Below are 9,739 nucleotides of genomic sequence, written 5' to 3' on the forward strand. Positions count from 1 at the left end.
TACTTTGCCTGTTACCAAATACTTCTTCCTGACAGCTGACAAATCTGTAAAAATAAAACATTCGTATCTATTACTAATAGTAACTCCCTGAATTGTCACATGTTCTGGCTCCATGGCCATTTAAAATTTGAAATTTTTAAAAGATATATTTTTAGACATCTTTAGGATTGGGAAATACTAACTTTCTACTGGACCTTAAAAATTGTAATTTCCTTTTTCAGGCAATTTAACCTTTAAATTGCTTTTCATATTAATTTGACTTTGCCTCCCGTCCCTCACCCCCCTCCTCTTATCCTGTTCACAGTTCTCCTAGCGTGGACTGACAGTTTCCTGTCAGGGGAGCCATGAGCCACCTGGCCCTCCAGGCCTCTCAGCCAGCCCAGGTGGGAAGCCGAGTATGGCCCTCTCTTACATCTGAGAATCAGAACGTAAACTGCAGTCCATACTAGCACAAGAGTGTGTGACTCAAAGAAAAGTAGGTATTTCCTTCCTTGGAAGTCTTTCAGAAATAATCCTCTTTCAGGACAAACAGGTTGGTTCAAGTACCTCCCTGACTAAATTCGGAGCAAAACAGGTCAGGAGACTTTTGTCTGAGGGATCTGTTACTGGGGATGAGGGGGGCTCATCTGATTGGAGTCAGAATGCAAGATAACTCTCCCATCCCAGATAGCCAACCCTCAGTCTCTCCCCTCAAGGAAAAACCCTTAAGCTTGTTGTTTCCACGGTTACAGAACACAGTAAACCCTTGAACAATGTGGGGGTAGGGGCGCCAAACCCCACGCAGTCAAAAATCCACATATGCAACTTTTGACTCCCCCCAAACTTAACTACTAATAGTCTATTGTCGACGGGAAGTCTTACTACGAATATCCACAGCACATTTTGTTAGACATGCTATTAAAAGAAAATATTATTAAGAAATTCATAGAGGGACACCTGGGTGGCTCAGTTGGAGGCCTTCCGCTCAGGTCATGATCCCAGAGTCCTGGGATAGAGCTGGTGGCAAGCTCCCTGCTCAGCAGGGAGCCCGCTTCTCCCTCTCCCTCTGTTGCTCCCCCTGCTTATGCCTTCTCTCTCTCTGTCAAATAAATAAATAAAATCTTAAAAAAAAAAAAAAGAAATTCATAGAAAGAAAAGAAAGTACATTTACAGTACAGTATTTAATGAAAACAATCCATGTATAAGTGGGCGCATGCAATTCAAACCCACGTTGTTCAAGGGTCCCCTGTATATTTATGACTACCACTAGCATTGTGGAAGAAAAAAGGCAATTCTACCCACAGCTGTGGAGTAAAATAATCAGATTCAGTATAAGATGAAGGACCTCATTCTCATTTGTATCAGTTTGCTTCCTAAAATTCCGATTGTTGTGACAAAGTAATTATGTAGGGGAGGAGCTATTTATTACAGCTGAGTTCTAATAAAGCAGCAGCAGGGGCTAATCTACCAACGTTATTGGCTAAAGAATTACAAGTTGAAGCAAAATTGTAAATAAATGTCCCACTGCTCTTACAGAGTTTGAAAATACTAAAATTAATGTCGAGAGCCTAGCAGTGCAATTAATTTTGATATAATGCCTGACGTAGAGTGTGGGCTGACTAGCTAAGCCCTAAACAGCAAAGACAGGTGGCTCAAGAACTTAGAGCCTCAGGCACCCGAGGATTGCAGGATTGCGCCAAAAATGTATTTCCTAGCTAATCTCCCCCGAATCTTCTGGAATGTAACTGAATGAGGCGAAAGTGTCCAGCACACCATACTTAGAAGATAAAAGGGTTCTTTTTCATCCTGAGAAATTTAAGGGATTGCTAAACAAATGTAGATTTCACCCTAAATGCCAAGGCTAGCTAGCCAAGGGGCCTTCGTTCAAGCGAAGGTGGGACTTGGGCCTTCGTTCAAGTGAAGGTATAAATGTTTTCCAGAGCAGACATAATCTTTCAAAACAACCTCCGCCCGCCCTCCCCACCACATCATCAAAATGTAATTTTGTGGAAAGCATTTCGTAATGTATACAAAGGCCAAATCACTATGCTGTACACCTGAAATGAATATATTGTATGTCACCTATACCTCAATTTCTTAAATGTAATTTTGTCTAAGATGTAGTTTATGTATAAAGTGTTGACTCAATATATATTTGTGTTTTCACAAGGATTCAGTAAGTGTTCAAGTATAGTTCTAAAATTAATTTCAATGGCCTTTTTTGCTGTCCCCTTGTATGGCATCAAAGCAACTGAAACCCTGTATTTAATTTTATAAAAAGCATTCTAAAATGTCCAAGTTCTCAAGCCCCAGAGGAGGAGAACAAGGCAAAGCTAAGCCCTTCACAAACAGTAACAGAAATGATCTCATTAATACCACTGTCCAAACATGTCTGCTCTTCACACAGACCAGCTAGTGAAGGAGCGAGTGGAGGTGCCGGTTTCCATTTTATCTCCACCTACAGGCTTTCTCTGAAGCTGAAACTGAAGCTTACGTTCTTCACAGGGTTCACTTGTTTTAGAGGGAAAGAAAAACATTCCAAAGAAATTACTTAAAAAACTAAAAATTATGGTTTAAATAATGCTATCACTATTGGCCAGAGCCTAAAATATAAAATCAGCAACACAAAAAGACCCTTTAAGCGTTCACACGAAATTTCCCCCTAATTTGGGCTTCCCCTGCTGCACCCCTCCTTCATCATTTAGGGCAACACAAGCAATCTCTGTTCCCAGCAGTTGTTTTAGAGAAAAACAAACCCCTCCACCAATTAACCCATTAGGAGCTAGTTAGTAATTTGTGTGAGCCCTTCAATTCAACCAATATTTTCGTGCATCTGTTAGGCACTGGGGATATATCAGTGAAGAAAACGATCATTAACAATCACTGGCCTTGGAGAGCTTACCTTCACATAGAAGAAAAACAATAAACATAAGAAGTAAACTATGCAGTATGTTTGAAGATATTAAAGAGAATAGACAGGGTAGGCATCACTGAGAAGCACAGAGCGGACGTCTCAGGGAAAAGCTTTCTGGGCTAAGGGAAGAGCCAGAGCGGATGCTGGGAGGCTGGAGCACAGCCACAGTATTTGAGGAACAGTGAATGTCTCGGATGGCTGTAGTGAGTGCGGTGAGAAGGGTGATGAGAAGAGAGCTCAGGGAGGAGGAGGGAGATTATGGAAGGACAGCAGAATGCGCCACCTCAAAATATGCCTCTTGGGTATAAGGATTATTTTGAGTTAATTATTTGAAGAAACAGCAGGCACAGGAGAAGCTCTGAAAACAGAGTAGAAGTCACCCCGATATAATGGGCATTCACGTTACAAAGAAGATCTCCATTTGTAAGTGTGTTGCCCTCTCTGTGCCAGAAAATCTGAATCACCAGAGACTTGCCAATGGAGAAGTCATCACTTACCACTGTGCAACAAACCTTACCCTTGTATACAACCAAGCTTGTCCTGGTACCTTCCCCAGAACTGGCCTCCCCACACTCCTGTTGTGGTCAGCTGAAGATGGTATTTCAACTGCAGTCCGACTCAGGGAGTTTCTCATTTTTTCCCTTGGTGTGTCCCACCTATCCAAAGTTCTGTTTTTCTCTTGTTAATCTTGTGTTATAGGGCCTCAGCCAAGAACTAAGGAAGACAGAATGGAAATTCTCTTTCCTCTCCTACATAAGGACCCCAATTCCCCCCCCCCTTTTTTTTTAAGATATTTTTAAGTAACCTCCGCACACAATGCGGGGCTCGAACTCACAACCCTGAAGTCAAGAGTCCCACACCACTGACTGAGCCAGCCAGGCGCTGCCACCCCCAACCCCCGCCCTGATTTCCCATTCTTAAAGACTTCTTGCAGAGACAATTTTTATCTTGGAAAGATGATATGTCTCTCAGCAGAACCCTGATCCCCAGAGTGCTTGTCCCATGTCTTTGAACATCAGAAGATGAGACATTGTTTAATTTTTCTAACTTGTGTAAATCACCCTACAAATTTCCATTTATTGCAGCCTCCTATCTTAACATTTAACTTGGAAATGCTTTCCAGTGATGGCTCTTCCTTCTTATTTGCATAAAAGATCTTCATTTTGGAACTTCCTGCCCTCAGATGAACATTGTGAACTTTACCTTTCTGTTGGCTACCAAACCGTTGACTCTTAAAAAATGACATTTGCTTTTGGTTCTGGCATAAAACTTTCTTCTCCAGCCATACTTTCATCCCGATTATGAACTTTACCAACTAAGACATTGCCTCTTTCCAAGCCCCAGCCCCTCATCCATCTGCTTTCACTGCCACTGTCTTACTCCTCAGGCCGCTTTTCTGTCCCCTCCAAAAAGGGCAATAGTCTCCCTGTCATTCAGAGGGGAGTATCCACCTGTGGCCCGTTTATGCCCTTTACTTACTAACTTCTTTTCCTGGTTAAGTCATTTCAAGTATCATTACCAGAGAAAAGCTAGAGAGAATATTTTATAAAACACATTCACCTAAATGAGACAATACCATTATTTCACCAAACTTTATTTTACTTTTCTCTTACTGGGCACTACATTTTTCAGCTTACCTTGCAGTTTTATTGGGACCATATGACTCAGTACTGGCCAGTGGGGGATGGGTAAAACTGACATAAGTCACTCCCAGGTCTGAACATTAAAATATATCATGCAGTTCTACATCCCCTCTTCCCTTTTTTCCAACACTCTTGGAGGCTACATGTTGAGTCTACATCAGAAAATGATGGAAATATGGATCCCAGAGTCTCCAGAAAGAGAACTCCTGGTGTCTGACGTCTGAATCTACTTTGGTCGTACTAAGCCATGAAGCCATTGAGTTTCAAAGCTTGTTTCTATAACATAATCCAGGATATTCCATTACCACATTCCACCTTTTTTTAACAAGATAGATTGATTGATTTGGAGGGGGGGGACCATAAGCAGGGAATGAGGCAGAGTGAGAAGGAGAAGCAGGCTCCCCACTGAGCAGGGAGCCTGATATGGGGCTCAATCCCAGGACCTTGTGATCATGACCTGAGCCAAAGGCAGACACTTAACCAACCAAACCGTAGAGGCTTCCCCATATTCCACCTTATTTCATTCTTGTTCTACTCCCTCATCTCCCAAAACAACATTTCACAGATGGAGAAACCAGGGCTCACTGAAGCCTGTGGTCTGGCTAAGCAAGCATAACTGGTAAATGAGACATCCAGCTCTCTGTCCACTCCCTACCAGAACTACCCTGTTCCTGGGGCTCTCGGTATATACTTTCTGTTCTTTGTCATGTAGGGAAGGGAAAAAGCCTTTTTCCCTCCAACCTCCTAGGATCCCTGGCTGGGATCCTTTAAGTTAGACCGACAAAAGACAGATCAACAAGAGGAAAAGAAAACAGGAGTTTGTTAACATGTGCATTGTGCATACACATGGGAGCATCAGAGAGGAGTAACTCAAAGAGGTAGTTAGAACTTGGGCTTATAGACCATCCCAACAAAAGAACACCACAAAGAACTTTTAGAGAAGTGGCAAGACAAAGGAAAAGGACTTTAAGTTGCTAGGGCAGCAAATTATGGGAAGGCAAACATTAAGAAAATAATGGAAGATAAAAGCTAATTAGTACAATGTGTTATGTAGATGCCTCTGGTGCCGTCTCTGGGCTAAAAAGGGTCTAGAGTTGTCTCCAGTGGTTAACTTCTGTCCTTCCTGATAGAGGGGGAGCAGGGGACACCTCCACAAATTTATGCTCTGCTTTTAGATAATACAGGGAGGGCAGAGATCTTTTCTTGTACTGTATCTGCTTCTTCTCAATTGCCTTCAGCTCAAAATAATTCTTATTCCAAAGTGGTACATTTTGGGGTGACATATTCTGCTACCCTTCAGAGTGGTCTACAGTTTTTATTGGACCATTCATCAGTATTTATCCTACACTTAACCTCTTCAGAAAGGTCATATGTAATTAACCACCATAACTCTGTTTAATGAGCAAGAAGAGGTAGAGATTCCTACTGGTGAACAACAGCAGACCTCTCTGATGTTTAGTTTATACAACCAGAATAGCCACAAGTTTCATGTCCACCCAATAAGGCAAAACAAACAAAAGCCATATATTAAAACCAGTACGGTAAGGAAGAACCAAAGCAGAAGTCACCAGATGCTATCAAAAGGAACTGAAGCAAACCGTCATAATTCAGGCTTCTCCTATACCATGTCATATGGAACCTTTATGCCATCTTGTCATTTTGCAGCGTGCTGCCATTTATAAATAACAATGCCTCCCAAGAGACATGGGGAATATCATTTTCTGAGTGTCTGTGTGTGGACATGCCCAAACTTTAGAGCTAACTTTGCAAACATTTTTAAAGCTAGTCTTCCCTCCCTCTGTCAATAGAATCACTACCTACCCAGTTATCAAAGCCAGAAATCTGAGCGTCATCCCTGAGTCATCTGTTTCCTTCACCAGACAAGCCCAATAATTCTTCCTCCAAAATAATCCTCATCTCTGACCTCTCCTATCCATCTTCAATGTCATCTCATCTCTTACCTAAATTAATGAGTAGCTTCTTAACTTGGTCTCCCAGCTTCCACCTGAAACTCCTATTACCTAATCTCCTCAGCAAGGTGATCTAAAAACACAAATCAGATCATTTCATCCTTTCACTTAAAATTCATAATAGTTCTTATTGCACTTAGAATAGAATTCAACTCTGTACTATGGTTTTCAAGACTCTACATGACCTCTGCCTGCTCATCTATCTGGCCTCATGATATAGACTTGTTCTGACTCCAGTGACAATCCTTCCGGCAGCTCTATCTCATTCTTTGCCTTGGGATTTGCTCTTGCCTCTACCTGGAATGCTTCACCCTGGCTACCCTCATGGCTGGCTTTTTTTCATCCCTCAAGTTTATTATTAGTTGTCACTTCCCCAGGAAGGCTACCCTGATCGCCTTCATGGAGAAGGTCCTTCCCCCATTATTCTCTAGCCTGGTATTCAATCTCCTCAGAAACCTCACCACAGGGGCACCTGGGTGGCTCAGTCATTAAGTGTCTGCCTTCGGCTCAGCGTGTGATCCCGGTGTTGTGGGACTGAGTCCCACATCAGGCTCCTCCGCTGGGAGCCTGCTTCTTCCTCTCCCACTCCCCCTGCCTGTGTTCCCTCTCTCGCTGGCTGTCTCTCTGTCAAATCAATAAAATAAAAAATCTTAAAAAAAAAAAAGAATTCTCTAAAAACAAAACAAAACAAAAAAACCTTACCACAGCCTACAGTAACCTTATCCACCCAGGTTTGCTTGCTTGCCTTCCCCACAAGAATGTTGTGTTCGTAGAGGTAAATAATAATAGCAAATAATTTCTTTGTGCCAAGCTCTACCGTAAGTGCTTTATATATGCAACCATCGCCTGCCAAAGATCTCCCAGAAAAAACACCTTTTGTTTTTTAATACCCAAACTTCACAGAATATATGTATCTCTCAATAGAGCTTGTTTTAAGCTGATGGAAAATTTTATGTTTGTATCTCCAAAAGTTCAATATAGTTTAGCAAAAATAGTGAGGCAGAAAGTTCTCCAGTTACCCTCCACATTCAAGTGGTGGAACAGCAGCAACGATCAGAGACATTTTGAAAAGCACAGGGAGTATCCACAGAGAGGGTGCAGTCTTTAGATGTTGCTGATGCTCAGAGTGACCTCAAGAGTGTCATGCTCAGAGAGTGAGTCATGCTCTGTCACTGGCACTTGTCCTGAATGCACTTACCACTGCTTTCCATATGGAGCCACTGTTTTTGCTGAGAGCTGTACAATGAGTACCAGAAAAGTTCAGGAAGTTTTGAAGAGAAGGGTAGGTAAGAAATTGAAGGAATAAAAATAGTAATTACAGTATAAGAGATGTTACTGTACATAAAGCAACTGTTTTAATTCTTTGGTGATAATATTTTAAACATTTTGCATCCTAGTGTGACCATCGTTACTAATACACAGGTGTGTTAAGGGGGAAAAAAACCTTTTTCTCTACCCTCTTAAGTTATATCTTGGGGACCTGCAAATTAAAATGACAAAAGAGGGGTGCCTGGGTGGCTCAGTCAGTTGGGTATCTGCCTTCACCTCAGGTCATGATCCCAGGCTCCTGGGATCCAGCCCCACATTGGGTTCCCTGTTTGGCGGGGAGCCTGCTTCTCCCTCTCCTCCCCGCTCTTGCTCTCTCTCACTATCTCTGTTGCTATCTCTGTCTCTCTTTCAAATAAATAAAATCTTTTTTAGAATTTAAAAAATCAAAAAATTAAAAACTGACAAAAGATTAACAAGAGAACAGACAGATTTTTATTCATGTATATATGGGAGTCCAGTGAAAATGAGATTCAAGGAGACAGAATTTAGAGTTTATATATCATCTTAATAGGGGAGGGGGAGGAAGAGAGTAGCACTTCTGGGAGAACAAAGGACTTCTTAGAAAGAGGGGCATTATGCAAATGCCTTTTTTTGAAAAATAAATATGCCTTAAGAGAAATAGATGGAAGATGGGACAGTTTGTGACAATGTCTATCTGGGTGTCATGCAACTTCTGACTTTTCGTCTCCAAGAAGGGAATATAAAAGTTGCTCCCAGGGATGGTATTTATAACTATTGAGCTCTTTCATAAGGCTCAGCTTTTAGGCAGATAAAACTGCTTAGGAACTCAGATGCCATTGTTCAAAATAATTCTTATGCCAAAGTGACATATTTTGGGGTGGTATATCCTGCTCCCTTCAGGTGTTTTAGTGTACTTTAGTTGTGCTTTAGGAAATTGGTTGAGATTTTGGATCAATGTGTAATGTATTATAAATTTTTTTCCCTTTAAAATAATGTGAAATAGAACCCACTTAGTATCTTCACACAATCTAATTTTCAGATGCAGATTACTGATATATACGGAGATGCCAGTATTAACTCATTTCAAGCCAATGTCTATCTTATGTGGTAGGTATTTTTATTCACCTTCCCTCTTTCTGTGAGGCATGTAAAGGTTAAGTAACAAACCCAAGATTCTAATGGGAGTAAGTAGTAGAGCTGGACCTGAACCCAGAAATCCTGAATCCAAAATCTGTCTTCTTAACTACTATAGGGGCTAAAGGGTCTCTTCCAAGGAAAGATCCACATCCATCTAGTGCCCTGTATGTATCCCAATGGTTGACAGCGCTCAGCGCATAGTAGCTGACCAATTACTTATCCCAAATAAATTAATTAATGGGTTGAAGAAAACCAGAATTTCCTACCCCAAAATATGCCCTTGTGACATAAAAATTATTTTGCACTGAAAGAAATTAAGAAGTAGCAAATGCAGCAAAGGTCTCTCTGCCCTCCTCCTACCCTGCCTAAAGGCGGGATATAAATTCTCCTTCTTTGAAGACAGGTTCTTATCAGGTTACACTGAAGGAATCCATAAACAAACCTTATTCCATTAGTTTCCTGCCATATATTTAACTTCCCACAGTTTGCCACCCTTGGAAACCCAAAACAACTTCCTTTGGTCCTGTCATTTCTCTACAAATTTATTGTTCTTTGTTGAAGATGCTACATAAGCCAGAGTTCTAAAGCAACACCTTGAGTTACTCTGACTTTCTCCCGTGTATAAATGAGACGTATATGGTAATGAGCTTTTGTTTTTCTCCTATTAATCTGCTTTTTGTTACAAGGGCCCCAACCAAGAACGTAGAAGACTAGAGGGGCAAGGATTTTTTTTTCTCCCTTACAGATAAATGAATGGTTAGATAAAAACATCTTTATTACATTTTGCCAAAATAACTGGCCTATCA

Source organism: Ursus maritimus, unplaced genomic scaffold (assembly GCF_017311325.1).
Source record: "Ursus maritimus isolate PB19 unplaced genomic scaffold, ASM1731132v1 scaffold_13, whole genome shotgun sequence".
In the NCBI taxonomy this organism is placed as follows: Eukaryota; Metazoa; Chordata; class Mammalia; order Carnivora; family Ursidae; genus Ursus; species Ursus maritimus.